Source organism: Carassius gibelio, chromosome B13 (genome assembly GCF_023724105.1).
Source record: "Carassius gibelio isolate Cgi1373 ecotype wild population from Czech Republic chromosome B13, carGib1.2-hapl.c, whole genome shotgun sequence".
NCBI classification, from domain to species: Eukaryota; Metazoa; Chordata; class Actinopteri; order Cypriniformes; family Cyprinidae; genus Carassius; species Carassius gibelio.
The window spans coordinates 13441036-13452214 of NC_068408.1; positions in this window are offsets into that span (position 1 = coordinate 13441036).

Below are 11179 nucleotides of genomic sequence, written 5' to 3' on the forward strand. Positions count from 1 at the left end.
TGATATCAAGAATTAACATTTCAACTAGTAACAACTAAATTGTTGATATCATGAATTCACATTTTTACTAGTAAAAATGTCATTGTTGATATCAAAAATTATATTTTTACTAGTAAGAAATACAAAGCTGATATGTGAATTTAGAATTGTAACTAGTAACAAATGCATTTTGATATCTGTAATAGTTTTGGTGCCGTTTTAACATTTAAACATGTGAATTGTTGATATCAACAATTTAATTCTTGATAACAACAATTTAATTGTTGATATCAATAATTGAATTCTTGATATCAACAATTACATTTCCACTAGTAACAACACGTATTCTTGATATCAACAATGACGTCATCACTCGCAGAAATAAGTTCATCATATCAACAATGAAATTACAACTAGTAATACACTTAATTCTTGATATCAGTAACTTAATTCTTACATGTTAAAATTGCATTTTCACTAGTAAAAATTGTAATTTAAGATATCATTAATTCCTTTTTGGATATGTGCATATCAATGAACCCCTTTTTGGATATGTGCATAATTTGATGACGAGTCCAACCCTTTATGAATGTTTATGGAGGATAGACGACAAGGTAAAGAGTCCAACAGAGAATGGGCACATTCGATTGCCCTCTCGTGAAAATAAAATGCTCCTGTAGGCTATTTTTAATAATTATTTTTATTTTATTTTGACAGAGAATATTCAACTCCGCCTACCAGCGCGTGTTAATGTTTGTCAAAACTGCAAAAAGACATCATTAGCCTATCAGTTAATGTGGCGCAGACGGTAGAGCACGAAGCAATTGCTTTTGGAGGCGACAGACCCGGGTTCGATCCCGCCTTCTGCCGAGCTTTTTACTTCACCCTTTTCACGTCCCCTATCACATCGAAAGGCATATATTTTCAATAAAACTCAGCGAAATTATCGAAAAGTGGAAAATAACGTGGAGATTGTGTAAGGCTAGGGCTAATTGTAGGGAAGGTTTCCATTTAATCATTTGTAAATAACAATTATAATTTACTCTCAATATGTTATTATTGTAGCCTATACTGTTTTATAATGTAGCCTAATACAATAATGAGGTGCACATATTGGTCACTACTTGCAATAAGCAACACAAACAGCATCAAACTACTATTACTGTAAGAAAATACTCATATTATCAAATAAGGTACATACAATCTATTGCTAATAAAATATGCTATTTTCACTTAGTGTAAATATAATTCATTGTATTCAAATAGCCCCTGCCAAAATCAAATTCTAAACTATCAGCCAATTTCAAGTGGAAGATGATGGCTGTGATATTACGTTTATCCACTAGAGGGAGCAAGATTATAAGGATTTATTTATTGAAAATAAATGCAATAAATGTGTATAACTGTAGTGTAGCAACAGTAGTTTAATGTTATTAGTGTGCATAGAAATATGTTAAATGCTTGTAGATCATTTACCCCAATAAAACAAACTTGATTAAATATACAGTATCTACAGAAGAAATGACACTTTGCTACAAGTGTACAGCTTGTATAACAGTGTAAATTTATTTACCAGTCCTCTTGTCCACCGATGCTTCAAGAACCGGACAACATGTTATATAAAAATAATTCCTATTAGGACACGACTCATTCATGTCAACGATATTCCAAATAATAATAATAATAAAGTCCAGTAAAATATTTGTATGATGCATTATTACCTGTTTTTATTTTTGGATGTATTTTTTTTATTTTATATAGGCTAATAGAAGAAAGTGTAATAAAACCAAAAATAAAACCCTGAACAAACGACATGAAGTTATTTTTAAAACTAAATGAATGCCTTGTTCATTTTTCCTTTTAATTATCCGAAGGACTTGGTGGCCAAAAAAAAAAAGAAACAGCATCGATTTACAAAAACGAATCCAGCCTCAATATAACTTTCAAGTTTCAAAACAACAAATCAAATAAATAAAGGAGGAGCCGTTTCTGCACGTGGACGTTCTTCTGCCATCTTTGGCCAATGATGACGCTAGAACGAGGGGTGTCGGAAAATCTCATTAATATTCATGATCTCCTTTATTTTTGATATCAGTAATCACGTGGTTACTAGTACAGACGTCGATTCTTGATATCAAAAATTCAATTCTTGATATCAACAATTTAATTGTCACTAGTAACAATGTTAATTCTTGATATCAACAATTAGATTTTCACTAGTTAAAATGTTGATTCTTGATATCAGGAACTAGATTTCTACTAGTAATAATTGCTATTTTTGATATCAACAATTCAATTTTCACTAGTAAAAATGTTAATTCTTGATATCAATAATTCAATTTCCACTAGTAACAATGTTAATTTTTGATATCAGGAATTAGATTTCTACTAGTAACAATTGCTATTTTTGATATCAACAATTCAATTTCCACTAGTAACAATGTTAATTCTTGATATCAGGAATTGTATTTTCACTAGTTAAATGTCACCATAGGCTTCCATTCAAATTTAATTGTTGATATCAAGAATTGCTTTCTTACTAGTTGAAATTCCGATTTCACATATCAGAAATACAATTCTTACTAGTAAAGACATTTATTTTTGATATCAGTAATCACATGGTTACTAGTACTGACGTCGATTCTTGATATCAACAATTTAATTCTTGATATCAACAATTTAATTCTTGATATCAACAATTACATTTTCACTAGTAAGGACACGTATTCTTGATATCAAAAATGACGTCATCAGAAATGCAGAAATGCGTTTATCATATCAAAAATGAAATTACAACAAGTAATACACATAATTATTGATATCTTTCACTTAATTGTTACATGTTAAAATTACATTTTCACTTGTAAAAAGTTTTATTTTAGATATCATGAATTCCTTTTTGGATATGTGCATATCAATGAACTCCTTTTTGGATATGTGCATAATTTAATGACGAGTGCAACCCTTTATGAATGCTTATTGCTGATAGACGACAAAATAAAGAGCCCAAAAGAGAATGGGCACATTCGATTGCCTTCTCATGAAAATTAAACACTTCTGTAGGCTATTTTTAATAATTATTTGTATTTTATTTTGACAGATACTATTTAACTCCGCCTACCAACGCGTGTTACTGTTTGTCAAAACTGCAAAAAGACATCTAAAAACTATCAATGATTGTGGCGCAGGTGGTAGGGCGTGAAGCAATCGCTTTTGGAGGCGACAGACCCGGGTTCGATCCCGCCTTCTGCCGAGCTTTTTACTTCACCCTTTTCACGTCCCCTATCACATCGAAAGGCATATATTTTCAATAAAACTCAACGAAATTATCGAAAAGTGAAAAATAACGTGGAGATTGTGTAAGGCTAGGGCTAGTTGTAGGGACGGTTTCCATTTAATCATTTGTAAATAACAATTATAATTTACTCTCAGTATGTTATTATTGTAGCCTATACTGTTTTATAATGTGGCCTACAACAATAATGAGGTGCACATGTTGGTCACTACTTGCACTAAGTAGCACGAACAGCATCAAACTATTACTGTAAGAAAATACTCATATTTATTAAAAGTGTAAATAGAATCTATTGCTAATAAAATATGCTATTTTCACTTAGTGTAAATATAATTCATTGTATTCAAATAGCCCCTGGCAAAATCAAACTCTAAACTATCAGCCAATTCAACTGAAAGATTAAGGCTGTGGTATTAATTTTTCAGATTTCTAAGGATTCTTCTAAGCCTTTTTCAGTTTTATTTACATTTAATAATTTTGCAGACGCTTTTATCCAAAGTGACTTACAAATGAGAACAATAGAAGCAGTCAGGTCAACAAGAGAACAACAACAGTATACAAGTGCCATGACAAGTCTCAGTTAGTCTAGTACAGAACGCATAGCCAGGTTTTTTTTTTTTATATTAAATATGAAAAGAAAGAAAAGTGCTAGTATTAGTTGGTTAAGTGCTTGCGAAAAAGATGAGTCTTAAGATGTTTCATGAAAATGAGTAAAAACTCAGCTGTACGAATTGAGATTGGGAGGTCATTCCACCAGCTGGGCACAGTCCAGGAAAAGTTCAGTGAGAGTGATTTTGAACTTCTTTGGGATGGCACCACAAGGCATCGTTCACTTGCAGAGTGCAAACTTCTGGAGGGCACATATGATTTAACCAGTGAGTTTAGGTATGTTGGTGTCGTGCCAGTGGTCGTCTTGTAGGCAAGCATCAGTACCTTGAATCTGATGCAAGCGGCTACTGGTAGCCAGTGTAACTTGATGAGGAGAGGAGTAACGTCAGCTTTTTTTGACTCATTAAAGACAACCCTTTCTGCTGCATTCTGGATCAGTTGCAAAGGCTTGATAGTACATGCAGGAAGAGCCAGGAGGACATTACCATAGTCCAGTCTGGAGAGTAGACAAGAAGTTCTGTGGCTTGCTCTGACAGGAAAGGTCTAATCTTCCTAATGTTGTATAAGGCAAATCTGCAGGACTGGCTCGTTGTAGCAATGTGGTCTGTGAAGTATAACTGATGATCCATCATAACTCATAGGTTTCTGGCTGAATTGAAAATAAATGCAATAAATGTGTATAACCGTAGTGTAGCGACAGTAGTTTAATATTATTGGTGTGCATAGAAATATGTTTAAAGCTTGTAGATAATTTACCCCAATAAAACAAACTTGATTAAATATACAGTATCTCACAGAAGTGAGTACACTCCTCACATTTTTGTAAACGTTTTATTATACCTTTTCATGTGACAACACTGAAGAAATGACACTTTGCTACAATTTAAAGTAGTGAGTGTACAGCTTGTATAACAGTGTAAATTTACTGTTCCTTCAAAATAACTCAACACATACCCATTAATGTCTAAAGCGCCGGCCACAAAAGTGAGTACACTCCTAAGTGAAAATTTTCAAATTGGGCCCATTAGCCATTTTCTCTCCCTGGTGTCATGTGACTCATTAGTGTTTCAAGATCTCAGGTGTGAATGGGGAGCAGGTGTGTTAATCTAGCTCTCACTCTCTCATACTGGTCACTGGAAGTTCAACACGGCACCTCATGGCAAAGAACTCTCTGAGGATCTGAAAAAAATAATTGTTGCTCTACATAAAGATGACGTGGGCTATAAGAACATCGCCAAGACACCGAAACTGAGCTGCAGCACGGTGGTTTAACAGGATAGGTTTCACTCAGAACAGGCCTCGCCATGGTCAACCAAAGAAGTTGAGTGCACGTGCTCAGCATCATATCCAGATGTCGTGTTTGGGAAATAGACGTATGAGTGCTGCCAGCATTGCTGCAGAGGTTGAAGGGGTGGGGGGTCAGCCTGTCAGTGCTCAGACTGCATCAGATTGGTCTGCAGGGCTGTCGTCCCAGAAGGAAGTCTCTTCTGAAGATGATGCACAAGAAAGCCTGCAAACAGTCTGCTGAAGACAAGCAGACTAAAGACATTACTGGAACCATGTCCTGTGATCTGATGAGACCAAAATAAACGTATTCCCTTCAGATAGTGTCAAGCGTGTGGCGGCGACCAGGTGAGGAGTACAAAGACAATGTGTCTTGCCTTCAGTCAAGCATGGTGGTGGAAGTGTCATGGTCTGGGGCTGCATGAGTGCTGCCGGTACTGGGGAGATGATACAGTTCACTGAGGGAACCATGAATGCCAACGTGTACTGTGAAATACTGAAGCAGAGCATGATCCCCTCCCTTTAGAGACTGGGCCACAGGGAAGTATTCCAACATGATAACGACCCCAAACACACCTTCAAGACGACCACTGCATTGCTAAAGAAGCTGAGGTGAAAGGTGATGGATTGGTCAAGCATGGGCATCGTCAAATGGAACGGTGGAAGAGCACAAGGTCTCTAAGATCTGGAAGAGGACTCCAGTGGCAACATGTGATGCTCTGGTGAAATCCAAGCCCAAGGTTTCATGGGCTTTCATAACATTGAAATGGCTGAGACAGACATGAGAAAGAGGTTCAATAGACTTTATCATTCCTCTTGTCCACCGCTGCTTCATAATGCATATTAGGACACGACTCATTCAGGTAGCCAGCGATATTATAAAAAAAGAAAAGAAAAAAAAGGTCCAGTAAAACGTTTGTATGATGCATTATCCCCTTTAATGTTTTTCCTTTTGGTTGTTTTTTATTTTTTATTTGATGTATTAGAGGAAAGTGTAATAAAACCAAAAATAAACGCCTGAAAAAACGACATGAAGACACTTTTAAAACTAAACGAATGCCTTGTTCAATTTTCCTTTTAAGTATCCGAAGGACTTGGTGGCCAATAAAAAGAAACAGCATCAACTTACTTTTTTACAATTAACAAACAAAATAATAATAATAATAATAATAATAATAATAATAATAATAATAATAATAATCCAGCCATAATATAATTTTGAAGTTTCAACGAAAAAATAAATTAAATAAAGGAGGAGCCGTTTCTTCACGTGGACGTTCTTCTGCCATCTTTGGCCAATGCTGACGCTTGAACGAGGGGTGTCGGAAAATCTCATTAATATTCATGATCTCCTTTATTTTTGATATCAGTAATCACGTGGTTACTAGTACAGACGTCGATTCTTGATATCAACAATTTAATTCTTGATATCAACAATTTAATTCTTGATATCAACAATTTATTTGTCACTAGTAACAATGTTAATTCTTGATATCAACAATTTATTTGTCACTAGTAACAATGTTAATTCTTGATATCAACAATTCGATTTTCACTAGTTAAAATGTTGATTCTTGATATCAGGAATTAGATTTCTACTAGTAACAACTGCTATTTTTGATATCAACAATTTAATTTCCACTAGTAACAATGTTAATTCTTGATATCAACAATTCAATTTTCACTAGTAACAATGTTAATTCTTGATATCAACAATTCAATTTCCACTAGTAACAATGTTAATTCTTGATATCAGGAATTGTATTTTCACTAGTTAAATGCCACCATAGACTTCCATTCAAATTTAATTGTTGATATCAATAATTACTTTCTTACTAGTTGAAACTCCGATCTCACATATCAGAAATACAATTCTTACTAGTAAAGACCTTTATTTTTGATATCAGTAATCACACGTTACTAGTACCGACGTCAATTCTTGATATCAACAATTGAATTGTTGATATCAACAATTACATTTCCACTAGTAACGACACGTATTCTTGATATCACAAATGACGTCATCAGAAATGCAAAAATGCGTTTATCATATCAAAAATGAAATTACAACTAGTAATACACATAATTCTTGATATCTTTAACTTAATTGTTACATGTTAAAATTACATTTTCACTAGTAAAAAATGTTATTTTAGTTATCATGAATTCCTTTTTGGATATGTGCATAGCAATGAACTCCTTTTTGGATATGTGCATAATTTAATGACGAGTGCAACCTTTTATGAATGTTTATGGCGGATAAACTTCAAGATACAGAGCACAAAAGAGAATGGGCACATTCGATTGCCCTCTTATGAAAATAAAACGCTCCTGTAGGCTATTTTTAATAATTATTTTGTTTTTATTTCGACAGGGACGATTTAACTCCACCTACAAACGTAGGGTAGTGTTTGTCAAAGATGTTAAAAGACGTTAGAGTACTATTGTTTTCTGTGGCGCAGATGGTTAAGCGCCAAGCATGTACGTTTTGACGCGACGGACCTGGGTTCGATGCCGCCTTTTGCCGAGCTCTTTCTTTATCCTTTTCACGTCCCGTATCACATCGGAAAGGCATGTATTTTCAATAAAACTCAACGAAATTATCGAAAAGTGAAAAATAACATGGATATTGTGTAAGGTTAGGGCTAGTTGTAGGAGCTCCGGAAAGTTACCGTTTGGATGGCATTTAATTTCAAATTAAATAGCATTAGTGTGCATTGCATACATTAGAAATACATCGATTAAAATTTGCAACCAGACTTATGACGTTACATTACTTAACATTTATTTAAGACACTTTTTCGATTATATATCGAAAGCAATTTAGAGAGAAATGGCTATGTGGAATCTGTGTACTAGGAATATGTTACTACATTCCAGTTCACCCAGTAGCCTATTGCAGGCGGTGTTATGCTAAATAGAGTGTGGTGCTGATGTGCATGTTTCTAATCTTTTTCCGCTTTTATTTATACAGTTGTGTTTGTATTTATTATCGTTTTCAGCTGTTTGTCATGTATGAATTATTCAGAATGATTATTTTAATAAAACATGTTTTTTTTTTTTTTTCTCACCGTCATTGTGAATTGTACCTTGTTTAATCGGTTCTGTGCATTACTTTAACTTTAAAGTATTACCGGAACACTTGTATAGATTGTGGATGTAACAAAAATAAGTGCTTTTTTTTCTATAGTCTTGTATTACAGATTGTAGTGATTGATGGACTGACTGGCTTTGAGTACACCTCTCACGTTTCGTATTTTTATTATAACTTTTCACATGACAGTACCTGAAGAAATGACACTTTGCTACAATGTAAAGTAGTGAGTATACAGCTTGTATAACAGTGTACATATATTTACCATTCCTCTTGTCCACCGATGCTTCAAGAACCGGATAAAATGTTATATAAAAAATTATTCCTTTTAGGACACGACTCATTCAATGTAGCCAACGATATTCAAAAAAAAAAAAAAAAAAAAAAGTCCAGTAAACCGTTTGTATGATGCATTGTTATCTGTTATATTTTTTCCTTTAGATGTGTTTTTTATTTGATGTATCAGAAGAAAGTGTAATAAAAACAAAAATAAACTCCTGAAAAAGCGACATGAAGTTATTTTTAAAACTAAATTAATGCCTTGTTCACTTTTCCTTTAATTATCCGAAGGACTTGGTGGCCAATAAAAGGAAACAGCATAAATGTTTTTTTTTTTTTTTTTTTTTTACAATTAACAATTTTTTTTTACAAATGAATCCGGACATAATATAATTTTTCAAGTTTCACTGACAAAAATAAATAAAAGAGGAGCCGTTTCTGCACGTGGACGTTCTTCTGCCATCTTTGGCAAATGCTGAAAAAGGAGGAGTGTCGAAAATCTCATTAATATTCATGATCTCATTACCATAGCTATTCTTACATGTAAAAATGGCATTTCTACATATCTGTAAAAGTATTTTTACTAGTTAAAATGTTATTTAAGATATCAGTAATTCTATTTTCACTAGTTGCAAGGACGATTTCAGATATCAACTGCCTTTGTTGATATCAATAATTACTTTGTTACTAGTAACAATGTGAATTCTTGATATCAACAATTTAGTTGTTACTAGTTGAAATGTTAATTCTTGATATCAGTAAATGTATTTCAACATGTTACAATTGTTATTTTTGATATCTGAAAAATAATTTCTGATATCAATATAATTTCTGATATCTAAAATGGCTTTCTTACTAGTAACAATCACATTCATGATAACAGAAATGAACATTGTCACTAGTGACAATTAAATTGTTGATATCAAGAATTAAATTGTTGATATCAACAATTAAATTGTTGATATCAAGAATAGACGTCTTTACTAGTAACCATGTGATTACTGATATCAAAAATAAATGTCTTTACTAGTAAGAATTGTATTTCTGATATGTGAAATCGGAATTTCAACTAGTAAGAAAGCAATTCTTGATATCAACAATTAAATTTGAATGGAAGTCTATGGTGACATTTAACTAGTGAAAATACAATTCCTGATATCAAGAATTAACATTGTTACTAGTGGAAATTGAATTGTTGATATCAAAAATAGCAATTGTTACTAGTAGAAATCTAATTCCTGATATCAAAAATTAACATTGTTACTAGTGGAAATTGAATTGTTGATATCAAAAATAGCAATTGTTACTAGTAGAAATCTAATTCCTGATATCAAGAATTAACATTTTGACTAGTGAAAATTGAATTGTTGATATCAAAAATACATATCCTGCGAATGAATAAAAGTTAATTTGGCTTGCCTATTGGCATTCCCAGGTTAAAAATAATTGATATCAAGAATTAACATTGTTACTAGTTGAAATATAATTCCTGATATCAAGAATTAGCATTGTTACTAGTGGAAATGTAATTGTTGATATCAAGAATTTACATTGTTACTAGTGGAAATGTAATTGTTGATATCAAAAATTCTAATTGTTACTAGTGGAAATGTAATTGTTGATATCAAGAATTAACATTGTTACTAGTGAAAATTGAATTGTTGATATCAAGAATACATATCCTGCGAATGAATAAAAGTTAATTTGGCTTGCCATATCGGATTTCCCATGTGACATGTCATTAACACATGCCATTATGTTGAGAGCTGGACTTTATGTGCCAGTGCTGTCACTCAAAGCCTTATGAGGAAAAAAAAGAAAGAAAAAAAAAAAAACTGGGGTTTTAATGAAGGAAAAGCTCCATGAAATAAAATGTTTGGACAGAGTTGAGTTTTAAAAGAAAAATGATGGCACAGTGTGTGCTCCCACAGTTCTGACAGCTTTAAAACAACAGAACAACCTGTCCATTCAGGAAGTGAGAGACAGACAGAGGGACAGAGATAAAAAAAAAGACCAAGACAGAAAGACAGATTGTGATTTTGAAACTAATGAGCAACTTCTAGCAGAAGAAAGCAGCATGTTGATTTAGAGCCATCAGTGTCCATTTAAAGCAGAACTGACACTTTGTTTATTTGTGTGACTTTGCAGAAGCTTCTACTGCAGAGAAATACTGCTCAGGAGCATATAACAGGCACACAGGAAACACAGTTTTGCAGATGAAACATTATAGACCATTGCAATAAAAGGTTGCTCAAAATGAAAACTCAGCACACACACAGTCACACATATTCATGCATATGTGTCCACACCATAATGGATATAATGAACGTTGTTTTAATATCCAAGCTACTTGACTTTGATTCATCACCAGCAGAAATATATACAAGATAAATAATATGAAATTCTGATAAGTTAAAATTCACTAAAATCCCTTAATTTTAATTTCAACCGATCAAAAATCAGAAAGCTTTTCCGTTCCAAAGATAAACAAAGGTCTTACAGTTTGAAATGACATGAGAATGAATAATTAATGGCAGAATTTTCATTTCTGGGTAACTATCCCTTTAAGAATAATTCTATAAAAAATTTAATCTTTCAACAGCAACATGCCAAAGGGACTATGGATGATAATGAGCCAG